Here is an 11196-nt window from a genome sequence, read left to right as displayed (position 1 = left end):
GAGAAGGCTTCACTGGCCCTCTCTTTACCCCACCTGGAAGGGTTAACAGTTTACCAAGACGATCAAGAGCTTCTCAGGAATCTAATCATTCTGGTACTTCTGTAGGGACTTCTGTTTCTCATAGGACTTCTGCTTCACATAAAAGGGAGTCCTCTTATGAGAAGAAGTGCCAACTGCTTGGTTTTGAGAGAGCTCAGCTCAGAATCAAGACAGAGCAATTGGCCTTAGATAGGGAATCCCTGGAGCTTCAGAGAGCTTCTAAAAAGTTGGGGCTAGAGCCCCATGGTGGCAGTAACAGTGTCCCTAGAGGTAGAGAACCTACTCATGACCATAGGAACCTGAACAAGATTGTCCCTCCCTACCAGAGTGGGGATGACATCCACAAATGGATAACTGCACTGGAGAGGGCCTGTAAAGTACAGAGGGTCCCTCAGGAGCAGTGGGCAGCAATGTTGTGGCTCTCCTTTGCAGACAAAGGTAGAGACAAGCTCCTCACTGTTAGAGAAGAGAATGCTGACAATTACAAAGTCTTGAAGAGTGCACTGATTAATGGGTTTGGCTTAACCACTGAGCAATACAGGATTAAGTTCAGAGATACTCAAAAGGCACAGATTCAAGACTGGGTTGACTTTGTAGATTGTGCTACTAAGGCTCTGGAAGGCTGGTTACTTGGCAGTAAAGTGTGTGATTTTAAAGGATTGTATAATTTAATTATGAGGGAGCAGATCCTTAATAAAAATCAGTTGTTGCATCAGTACCTGGTGGACTGGACTCTGATCTGATCTCTCCCCAAGAATTGGGCCAGAAGGCAGACAAATGGGTCAGAACCAGGGTGCGGCAGAAGGTTCAGAACCAAGGTGGTGACTCCAAGAAGCAAGATTCTAAAAACTCTGATAAGGGTGGGGAGGAGGGTAAAGACCAGAAGTCTTCTCAAGGGCCCCACAAATCTGTATCTGGTGGGGAGTCACAATCCAACAAGGGAAAAGGCAAAAAGAAACTATGGTGTCAAATCTGTAAACAGAAGACCCATTGGACAACTGATTGTAACAAGTCCAAGGACTCAACTCCAGCCACCATTGCCCCTAAGGCAATTGTTCCCCCTAATTCAGCTCCAAGTGGTGGTACTCAGAATAAGGGTGTAGTAGGGTTAACCCTGGGAACTGAGATGGACTCTGGCCTAGTCAGAGTTCCTACTCAGGCTGTACTGATCTGTGATAGAGGCATGGATATGGCCTCCCTATTTGTCAGTCCCAGTAATCTGGGCAAATACAGCCAGCAGCCTTTGATAAATGGAAAAGAAGCCTTGGCATTCAGTGACACAGGAGCAAGTGTGACAATGGTGACAAAATATCTTGTGGCTCCTGAGCAAATCATACTTGGGGAGATGTACTAAGTGACCAATGCTAGCAATGTGAGGACAGACCATTCCTTGGCAGTTGTTAATTTCACCTGGGGAGGGGTAACTGGCCCTAAGAAGGTTGTGGTAAGTGCAGACCTCCCTGTTGAATGCTTGTTGGGCAATGATTTAGAAATGTCAGCTTGGGCTGAAGTGGAACTCAGGGCTCAGGCAGAAATGTTGGGAATCCCTGCAGATGTGTTTGCTATGACTAGGTCACAGGAAAAAATGTCTAACACTGAACAGGCCCAGGATCCTGGAAAAATGGACCAGGTGCCTTCCAAGTGGTGCAGCAGTAGGGGTAAGGCAGGGTCTTACCCCCGACTCAGAATACAGATCAGTCTATTAAGGGAGATGATCTTAGTCCTGAAGAAGGAAATGTCCCAGATGAGCTTGAACCTGATCAGGTTGAGTTCTTGGAGACAGGGGGCCCTTCCAGGGCAGACCTGAGCCAGCAGCAGCTGAGCTGCCTCTCTCTTGAACCCCTCAGACAGCAAGCTGCTGCTGAGGCTGCTGGGAGTGCTAGTGGGTCCCATAGGATCTACTGGGATGATGGACTCCTGTACTCAGAGAGTAGAGACCCCAATCCTGCTGCCAACAAGAGGTTGGTTATACCTCTGAAGTTTAGGGGCTTCATTTTGACACTAGCACATGACATCCCTTTAGCATGTCACCTAGGCCAAAACAAGACTTGGGACAGAATTGTCCCTTAATGTCATTAGCCTCACATGTCTGAAGACACCAAGGAGTTTTGTCGCTCCTGTGTCTCCTGTCAAGCCAGTGGTAAGGCAGGTGGTACAACAAAGCCCACCCTGATACCACTACCTGTGGTGGGGGTTTCCTTTGAGAGGGTTGGGGTTGATATAGTTGGTCCCATGGATCCTCAAACTGTATCTGGGCACAGATGTATACTGGTGGCGGTGGACCATGCCACTAGGTATCCAGAAGCAATTCCCCTTAGAACCACCACAGCTCCTGTGGTGGGAAGAGCCCTCCTGGGAATCTTTTCCAGGGTGGGTTTCCTTAAGGAGGTAGTATCAGACAGAGATGCAAACTTCGGGGCAGATTTACAAGCCCCTTGCGTGACTATTGCGCTGTAGTTGCGTCACTTTTTTGACGCAACGGCGCAAACAATACGGCCTATTTACAACGTGACGCATCTAGGGAGATGCGTCACGTTGTAAAGCCCTGCGTCACATTATACCTGCGTCAAGTATAATGTATGCAGGGTTGACGTTCCCACGCAGGAAGGCCTCGTAAAAGTGACTCAGTGAAATCTACAAGATTTCGCTGCGCCACTTTTAGGACGCCACTGCGTCAAAACCTTACGCCTGCTTCAAGCAGGTGTAAGTAGTGACACAGTGTAGTGGGAATAGGCCTCAACACGCATTGCTGGAGTTGCGTCGTGCTTGCGACACAACTCCAGCAATGCGTGACTTTTCCGCCAACAGATGCGTCAGAATTTTTGACGCATCTGTCAATACTTGCACCATAGGGCGCCGTATTGAAAATACGGCGCATCTATGGTGACGCAAGGATTTCTAAGGGTGGCGCAGGGAAAGTGACGCATCTGTACAGCTGCGTCACTTTCTTGTAAATTGCCCCTATATGTCTAGTTACTTGACTGCTATCTGGAAGGAGTGTGGAGTAAATTACAAATGTACCACCCTTTATCACCCACAATACAATGGGTTAGTTGAAAGGTTCAACAAAACCCTCAAGGGCATGATTAAAGGTCTCCCAGCTTAGGCGCAGATGGGACATACTTTTGCCCTGCCTTCTCTTTGCCTACAGAGAGGTTCCACAGAAGGGGGTTGGTTACAGCACATTTGAACTTGTTTGGACATCCAGTTAGGGGTCCATTGTGTCTAGTGAAGGAGGGATGGGAGTTACCTCTCAAACCCCCTAAACAGGATATTGTGGACTATGTACTTACTCTCCGCACCAGGATGGCTGAGTACATGAAGAAGGCAACTAAAAACCTTGAGGCGAGCCAGGAATCACAAAAGGCCTGGCATGACCAAAAGGCTGTACTGATTGTTTATCAGCCAGGGCAGACAGTATGGGTGTTGGAGCCCGTGGCCCCAGCAGCCCTCTAAGACACATGGAGTGGCCCCCTTACCATAATTGAGCAAAAGGGAGAGGTTACCTACCTGGTGGACCTTGGAACTCCAAGGAGCCCCCATAGGGTGCTCCATGTCAATAGGCTCAAACCATATATTGACAGGATTGACATGGGCTTACTCATGGCTACTGATGAGGGATGAGGAAGAGAGTGATCCACTCTCTGACCTGCTCTCACAGAACCCTGATGATGGTTCAGTTGATGATGTAGCCTTGGCAGGCAGCCTCACTGTCCAACAGCAAACTGATTGCAGAAAAGTTCTCAATCAGTTTAGACATATGTTTTCACTGACTCCAAGTCAGGCTACCTGGTGCACTCATGAAGTGGACACTGGGGACAGTCTGTCTGTTACAAATAAGATTTGCAGGCAACCTGACCATGTCAGGAACTGCATCAGGACTAAAGTCCAGAAGATGTTGGATTTGGGAGTTATTGAACCCTCAGATAGCCCTTGGGCTAGTCCAATAGTTTTAGTACCTAAACATCACACCCAGAATGGTAAGAGAGAGATGAGGTTTTGTGTTGACTACAGAGGTCTCAATGCAGTCACTAGGGCTGATGCCCATCCAATCCCTAGGGCAGATGAGCTTATAGATACTTTGGCCTCAGCCAAGTTCTGAGCACATTTGATCTGACAGCTGGCTACTGGCAAATCAGATTAGCTGAGGATGCAAAGACAAAAACTGCATTTTCTACCCCTAGTGGGCAATACCAATTTGTGGTGATGCCCTCTGGTTTGAAGAATGCACCTGCCACTTTTCAAAGGTTGGTGAATAAAGTCCTTACAGGCCTGGAAGCCTATAGTGCAGCTTATCTAGATGATATTGCTGTCTTTAGCTCCACCTGGGAGGATCACCTGGTCCACCTGAGAAATGTTTTGGAGGCCCTGCAGAAAGCAGGCCTAACTATCAAGGCCACCAAGTGCCAGATAGGGCAGAGTCAGGTTGTGTACCTGGGCCACCCTGTGGGTGGAGGCCACGTTCAACCATTGCAGAGCAAAATCCAGACCATCATGGACTGGGTTGCTCCAACCACCCAGACTCAGGTCAGAGCTTTCTTGGGCCTGACTGGGTACTATAGGAGGTTTGCCAAAGGTTATGGATACATAGTGACCCCTTTGAATGACTTAACTTCCAAAAGAATGCCAAAGAAAGTTTAGTGGACAGTTAGCTGTCAAAAGGCATTTGATTACCTGAAGCAGGCCATGTGCACTGCTCCCATTCTGCAAAGTCCTGACTATTCCAAACAATTCATTGTACAAACAGATGCATCTGAGTTGGGGCTAGGGGCTGTGTTATCACAATTGAATGATGAGGGTCAGGATAAGCCAGTAGCTTTTATTAGCAGAAGGCTGACCCCCAGAGAGAAACGTTGGTCAGCTATTGAGAGGGAAGCCTTTGCTGTGGTTTGGGCTCTGAAGAAGCTGAGGCCATACTTGTTTGGCACTCACTTCATTGTTCAGACAGGCCATAAGCCCCTATTATGGCTAAAACCGATGAAGGGTGAAAATCCCAAGCATTTGAGGTGGTCCATTTCCCTACAGGGGATGGACTATACAGTGGAACATAGACCTGGGAGTAACCATGCAAATGCAGATGGACTCTCCAGATATTTCCACTTAGAACATGAAGACTCAACTGGTCAAGGTTAGTTTAATGTCCTTACGTTTGGGGGGGGGGGGGTTGTGTAGGAGATATATATACTCCCACTTTTTGCTGATGTTTATCTGTTTTCGACGTAGTCTGTCTGGGATCCTGCTATCCAGGAACCCCGCCTAGCTGCTTTCTCCTCTAAATTGATTGCATGTACTTTAGGTACACCACAGATTGGATTCTGGGGTACCCTTATAAGTCTTATACGTCCCTAGTATATGGTATACTATATACCTAGGGCATATGTACCCCAGAGGCCTCTCAGGGGCTGCAGCATGTATTATGCCACCCCTTGGGAGACTATTCAAAATGACACAACAGGTCTGCTACAGCAGCCTGTGTAAGGTGGTGCATGCACCCCTTACTTAGATATAGGTTCACTATATCTACTCCATATCACTGTACATATAAACATATCAGTCACCCCTATGGCAGGCCTTTTCAATCCTGAAGGCAGGGTGCTGGGTTTTATGTCAGAGGGTGCACCTGCATGAGCAGATCCCTTCTGCAGCCTTCGGAACCTCTATTCCGGGGGTTGTGGAGGGCAAGGATCAACGGCAGACTCCAATGGCCGCACCTCTTGGCTGTGTTCCCGTTATAAAATAATTGGTGAAGTAATCACATTTGGTGTGCACAGACTGCTCCTGCACCTGCCGTTGGGAGATGCAAACTGCCAAGCAGATGTACAAGAATTTGAAAACAAATGGAGCGGTGCACAACCCTGGTCGTCTGTTTCAGTAACAACAAGTAGTCATTTTCCTTTTGTGCAAAAACGTTCTTTATTTAGATATTCCACCAGGTATGTGCAAAAAGCCTCAGTCAACGCGTTTCGTTCAACAGGATTGAACTTCGTCAGGGCGTGTGTATGTGATGAAGAGTTCAAGCAAGTACCGTAGTGACAAGGTCTCCTGGTGGGGAATGACCGTTAGACAATGTGGGAGCGGTCACGGGTAGTATGGCGGTTCCAAGTGCAAAGAGAGCCTCCTTGATAAGGGCCCAAGTGAAGGGTCTGGAGCCGTGGTGTTGAACCGCGGCTCCAGATCCTTCTCTGTAACTGGTGTGGGAGGTATGATTCCACCCTCCTAGAGGGAGAAATATGACAACACGGTACACCCGGTGCCAGCTTTACAAACCCTGGCATCACAAAATGGATGCTGCCAGCCACAAACACGAGTCTGCCCTCCTGCTGCTGGACGATACTCCGGCAGGGGACGGCTGGGCAATAGGTTTCCTGTCACAGGGAGGTGTGACCACTTCCCAGACAGGCTTTAATGTATTGGGGCTGGGTGGGTGCACTCTGAGAGTGCTTTGATGTCTGCACTAGGGGCACATTTGGTGTCCCTGTGCATAGTCCAGCACAAACCGGTTGCAGGAGCCATTTGCTCCTGCTCTGGCGTGAAACTGGACAACGGACATGGGTGTAGCCGCCCCTCTGTCCTGACCCTCCCATAGGTGGGTCCCCAGAGTTTGTCCCACCCCTTCCTTGGGTATAAAGTAGGAACCCCTGGCTACAGGACTTTAGATTTACCTGGGCGAAACTCTGCTAGAGAAACCAAGTACTTCGACTATCTGCACGACGCTGGTTGACTGAAGAATCTCCATTGGAGTAAAGGAGTTACTCCCCTGCAAGGCAGGCACCTGAAACGCATCTGACCAGTTTGCATCTACGCAGCTCCTGACAGACTCCAAAGATTTCATCAACACAGGAGGTGGGTTCCCATGGTCTCTGAGGCTGATCTGTGCTCTCAGCAATTCTGAGATCCACATCCCTCATGGAGACCGTGCAACCCGAACACCTGGGCACCGAGTACATTTGCAGCACCATATGCTTTTTGGCGACCCCTGTGGCTGTAATTTGGGCTACTTGTAGTCCTGACCCCGAGCAGTGTTTCCACCGAAGATTACCAGCCTACACTCCACGAGTGTTCCGTGGGCTGGTATTTTGTGATTCCTCTTGAGGTCCCTTCGCGATCCCTGGTCCAACGACCTGTGGGTCCCTGTGAAAGTATCCTTAACTTTCAGTGGGCTTTCCTGGTTGCTCCATACGTGCTCTGACTCTCCATCGCTTGGGGAGTCCCCAGGACCTTGCTGGTCCTCACCGAAGCATCTTTTCTCTGACAACGTGGGTTGCAGTTGCCAAGGCTTGTTGGTCTCCAATCCGGACACTGACCACCCAGCACTCGACAGCCTTCGTGGGACAGCTCACGTGTGGACTTTGGTCGTCATCATCTCCTGGTCCCCGTGGCTGCAGAGTCAAGCTTCGCCTCATCTCACCCGACATCGGTGGGCATTCGTCTACCGAGTCCCTGGTCACCCTGAAGTGACCCAGACTCTGTACCCTCTGCTTTCAGGTTCTTCTCAGCTCTGATCCAGGCTTGGATCACACCGGACACTTCTTATCTTCCGGGCAGCAGCACTTCTTCGCAGCGCGCCATTGAAATCAACGAGCGTTTCCGACACCACTGCACCCGGCTCTCCTGGGATAGATAACACGGGTACCTCGGTACTCTCAAGAGTGCTGGCCTTAGAACCTTCTATGTTCCAAAGGGTTTGCTTGAAGTCCTCTCCTAAGTGTCCTTAATCTTTAAAATTCCAACCGCGACTTTCCTATAGGGTTGTACGGAGCTCGCAGCTGTGTTCTCACACTGCACACGTCCTCCGTGGGTCCCCTGTGTCACTACCTTGGGTGGTTCCTTGGGGTTCCAGCGATTCTACGTGCTCTAGGCACTGTGTCTAGTCAAGTCGAGGTTGTTATACCACTTTCGTAGTATATGGTTTGGTCTCCCCCGGGAGCCCACTGTGTATTGTGCTAATTACAGTTGTTCTAGTGCTTTAATATTGTTTACCTTGTTCTCTAATCTCATAAAGAGGTTAGTAGAGAGTGTTTAGTACTAAATACATATATTTAATATATATCGTGTGTGGTTCTCCTTTCGTTTGGTCATTCAGGAGGTTATAATCTGGTAAACCAAGCTGCTTTACATTCCTTCGAGACTTAACCTGAAGGCTGCTCTCCATAGCTACCACTGGGATAGCTTTCCATAAAGGTTGCCTTTAACCTAATCCTCAATAAGGGTAGTTTGGACTGGTGCAAGGTGCTCACTATAACTAGTGGACAGCATATACCAGGCCAACTTCTCACAAATAGTATGTCTGGTTTTGCATCAGTGAGAAGGTCGTAGATATGATGTTTGTTTTTAGAGAGGGATCGAGCATTTATTAGTAGGCAGTTTAGAGAATGGGCTTTGGTGATAGTGAGACTGTTTTGTAGAAGAGTGATTAGTATTGTGTGGGTTTGTAGCAGGTGGGTTTTTAGTGCTGGAATTAGCTGTGTTAGGATAGCAATCGTGTAGCTGTTCGGTATCATGTTCCTCATCCAGCATGCTAAGAAGGCATTTTGATGGGTCTGCGTGTGTAGGTGGTGGAGACGGTGTTTGAGAGTGAGTTGGTGTGCTGTGTTGTTTTCGTGGTGTAACATTGTTGTGCAGTAGACATGGGTAAGCGAAGTTGTGAGGTGTGGCACGTCGCTTATATTGTTTGCTTGTGTTTAGGGTGGAAGGTGTATGAGTCAGGGGTGGTGGTGCAGCATGTGGGTCATGTAGTAAGAATCTAAATTGTCCAATGGATGAGAGGCGTTTAGAAGAGAGTTTCTTTGTTACTGTATCTGTGTTAGATGTAGTGGAATAGAGAAAGCTTGGCATTGGTGTTTGTTCCTTTGTGTGGTTTGAAAGGCGGGTGTATTATTGATTTTGTGATGGTAAGTATTATGAGGTGTTGCACTTGGAAGATCTTGTTGTGTTGGTGTGCGTGATATGTTTTGTTTTTGAGGAGTAGTGAAAAGAGGTGCTGGTGTATTTATTTCATGCAATGGATTTGTTTGTATAGTAATGTTTGTGAGAGGAGGTTGTAAGGTAGAGGGGGCGGTGATGTGTTTATGAGTAGAGTGCATGTTTTGTGTAGGAGGGAATGAAGTAGAGGTAAGAGTGTTTGTCTTAGACTGGTTTGTTGCAAGAGTTAAAAAGTATGGTGCCGTGCAGTGTATGTGTTGTGCATTTGTGTTATTATGGTAGAAGGAAGAGGAGGGTGTTAGTCAGACAAAGGATGGATGGCTGATTATATGTTTGTTAGTGATAAAAAAAGTGGTCTGTTAGGAGTAATTAGAGCAGGGAGTGTGTCTGGATGGGATGTAGTTAAGTATTGTTTGAAATGAGCTGTGTTAGTGATGAGTGGATTGGTTTGTGGTATAGGATAGAGTTGTGTATTGTTTGTAGGTTATGGCGGAGATGTGTGATAGCTGGGATAGAAGGGTGCATAGGTGTGGTTTGTGTTGTTTTGTAGCTGGTGGCGAGACATGGATTTGTGCATAGTGTTGGTTTGTAGTAATTGCGTGGTGTACATTTGGTGTGGTGAGTGTGTTGCTCTGTTTCTGGATGTGGATGGTGTGGGCTGGGTATTACTGAATGGGGTAATGGCCAGCATTTCTGGCCCTAGTCCCGCCCAGTCTCAGACAGGCTCAAACAAGCAATTGCCCTTGTCCTCTCTGCCCTTTGCCTTGAAGCCCGGGCTGAGACACCCTGACCTTGGCCTTTTATAGCCGTTTTAATCAGGTGAGCCCATCAGCCAAAGGGAACCCTAGCCCTAACACTATCCAATCACAACACTAGCCCTAAAATCTAGAACCAATAGGAGACCAGGACCTTACAGCCAATCTTAGCCCTAGTCCAAGCACCCAATCAGTTTAAAAAACCCTGATCTCTACGTCCAATAGAGGCCCTAGCCCTACCAGTAATCCCAACCCAAGGCCAAGCAACCAATGACACAGAAAGCCCTAGTCCCTACTTCCAATAGAAAGCCTAACCCTACTCCTAGTCCCACACCTTGTCCAGCAACCAATCACACCAGGAGCCCTAATCACTTCTTCCAATTAAAGGCCTAACCCTAGCCTTAGTCCCAACCCTAGGCCCAACAACCAATCACACAGGAAGACCTAGTCCCTACTTCCAATAGAAATCCTAACCCTAGCCTTAGTCCCAACCCTACATTGATTGAGTCACAGACCCAGAAACCAATCAGAACCCTCGAATACCAAACCAATGAGGACACTAACCCTAATCCAATAGAAACACCAGATACAACCACCAATCAGTGCACACATGTACCAACCAATAGCAGACTATATAAGGTCCCAGCGACCTCAGACAAGGTTTGCTGGCCAGGGAGTTGGAAGCTGCTCCTCTATTCAGAAATCTCCTAGGAGATAGACAGGCTCAATCCACACTTTGTACTTCTGCAGGTAAGGGCGTAACAAACTTGTCCTCTAACAATACTGTTTGTATAAAACTTTACTTCGTCTCCTGGCCAAAAAACGAAGTACACAGTCCCTATTAAACACAGCTTAAACAGCAGATCACTGCTTTCTCAGAGCACCCTCTATTCTCTCTCTGATGTAGAAATATCCCTGTTGCTAGGGAGGGGGGGCTGGTTTCACTCATTTGCTGTCACAAAATGGGAGCTGGGGGTGGACTGCTTAACATACAGGTCTTAGCACAGAGCAAGGGAGAAAAACGGAGGGAAAAACTGTTAGTCACGGGGAATGAGAGGGAAAAAACTACAGAGTTAGGAGTAGGACTGCAAATCCCACAATTTAACAGGTTAAATGGAGACAATTACAGGCAAGCATGAACCCATAAGTTTAAACACAAAACAGGTGATAAAGTATGCAATCACGGGCAGGTTAAAACTACAATTTTAATCTGTAACAACCACAGGCAGACTGTTAAAGAAAATGTAAAAAATGATGAACTTCACGCTCTGTAACACTCGCATACACTAATTCATTCTTACTTGTAATCTCGCTTGCTCATTGTCACTCACTCGGACTCACTCATGCTTAGTGACATTCAATCTCACCCATTCTCACTCACTACCTGTCACAGACTCTCACTCACTTTCACTCACACAAACATGCTTGCACTTAGACACACATGCTCACATAGGCACACATACACAGACTCTCTGCTTCT

This window comes from Triturus cristatus, chromosome 4_2, assembly GCF_964204655.1.
Source record: "Triturus cristatus chromosome 4_2, aTriCri1.1, whole genome shotgun sequence".
NCBI classification, from domain to species: domain Eukaryota; kingdom Metazoa; phylum Chordata; class Amphibia; order Caudata; family Salamandridae; genus Triturus; species Triturus cristatus.
The sequence above is the reverse complement of the archived record's forward strand: the minus strand, read 5'-3'. Positions refer to the sequence as shown.